Genomic DNA, 2,026 nt, shown 5'->3' with positions numbered 1-2,026 from the left:
TTCCTCACGCTAGCCCCCGGCCTCTGCTCACTGTAGTATGACGCTGTTTTATTGTGAAAGCGAAACCTACTTTGTTTGGCCTTCCAAAAATGGACATGACTAGAAATCAGTGGTTAAGTTGTATTTACAACACTGTTCCAGAACACTTCAACCCAAATATTCAAATGTGTGCAGTGCATTTTATGGAGGACCGTTTCCTGATCCTGGTAGAGTAGACAACAATGCCGGCTGTTCTGACTCAAAGACTGTAGGTAAGTTTTTTATATTTAAAGAGTTTTTATATTTTTTATATTTAAAGCAAGTTTTTTGGGCAGTGTTGAGCAGGGCTTGTTGTTTGTCATTTCTCCGATCACAAATGCAGACATGGTTTTATGTTTACGCGGCGCGATGCAACGCAACGCGTAAAAAGACAGTATAAGTCATTATAATCCATAATTATGTCCCCACTGGATGCAACGAATGCCTCGTTTATAATGGGTTTTCATGTTTTTGAATCATCGCTCCGGCCTGACAGGGCATCATCACAATATGGTTAGGGGAGTAACATTTCTATCACATGCTTGAGGTATTCGGCCAATCACAACGCACTGGATAGCTGGCCAATCACAGCACACCTCGCTTTTTTAGAACGATGAGCTTTGTAAAAATCGACGCATTTCAGAAAGGCGGGGCATAGAGGAGAAACAATAATGTACAGTATGTGGAAAATAATGTGTTTTTTTAACCTTAAAACGCATAAACACATTTCATCACACCAAATACACAAAATAATGTTCTTTTTAGCAACATCAAATGACCCCTTTAATTCGGCAGACTCTTTTATCCAAAGCGACATACAAATGAAAAATGCAAGCGATCTATCACAAAAAATATGCAAATGATAACATGAAAAGTGCTTGTAATACAAATTTCAGACATTATGCGGAGGAAAAGTGAAAGCAAACAAAGGAAATTCATTCACATGAAAGATATGGACAGTACTTTTCTAAGCAATTATGTTTTTGGTTGGTGGGTGGAATAAAATTCCATATAAAATGGAGGTATCAAAGTCCTAAAATTAACAAAAAAAAACAAAGGCAACACAACAACAAAAACATTTTTTTCCTGCATAATCAAAATACCCATGTTACTGCATACAGCAGCTACTGCGAAGCCGGAGGCTCACCTGCCAACGTGACACTCTGAACAGACTGTTGCAGACACAATCTGCTGTTCTGATTCTACTCAACCTCCCGCAATGCTGAATCAGAGCTTTTTCTACCTCTCAATTTCTCTCTCTCTCTCCTTTCCCATCTCTGTTGACCTATTGAATTTTCCCCTGCAGCTTCATGGACTGCTGGGCTTCATTCTGTTTGACCTCTGGTGTTCAGTGACTGACCCTGTGCTGTGCAGGCACTCACCCCTGGAGAGATACAAAGCCTGGGCTGAATTTCCCTTCATCCGTCCAATGGAGACCTGACCGGGCTGAACAAAAGCCACCTCGCTGAACTGAACTCGAGCGCTCGCAACAGAGAATACAGAACATGGCTGGCTTTTCAAGCACTTTAAAAGAGCTTGTCTAAATCAAGTCCCCTAATTGACACGGGGTGAAAATAACTGCCTAATTGCATTATTTAGACTCACAATACGCCCTGACAGATGACACTAATCACAGCGGGAATTATTAAGCCATGTTTATTGCTTAGACAGCAAATGAGACACGATAAAAGGTCACACATATTGGTCTTATGATATGAATGCAGATTGTGGTTAAAATGGCGCATACGCAGCAGGGGTCGTGTGTGAGAGTGTATACTTACTCATTAAAATGCATTCAGCAGAGCTTGCAGAGTCAATATTAAACTATGCTTAATGCGGCCCTTTGCACCTGCGATGTCCCAAAAGACTATAATGACACACAACAAGCAAAGATTGATTGGACATATAAGTATGATTGTTGGTATAAAGACAATCACTGAAAGTATTTGATTTTATTTTCGCTAATGGTTAGCAAATTGTAACTGAGTGCCAGGCTTTTATATATATA

The sequence above is a fragment of the Sinocyclocheilus grahami genome, unplaced genomic scaffold (assembly GCF_001515645.1).
Source record: "Sinocyclocheilus grahami isolate Dianchi unplaced genomic scaffold, SAMN03320097.WGS_v1.1 scaffold165.1, whole genome shotgun sequence".
NCBI classification, from domain to species: domain Eukaryota; kingdom Metazoa; phylum Chordata; class Actinopteri; order Cypriniformes; family Cyprinidae; genus Sinocyclocheilus; species Sinocyclocheilus grahami.
This window is presented reverse-complemented; position numbering follows the sequence as displayed.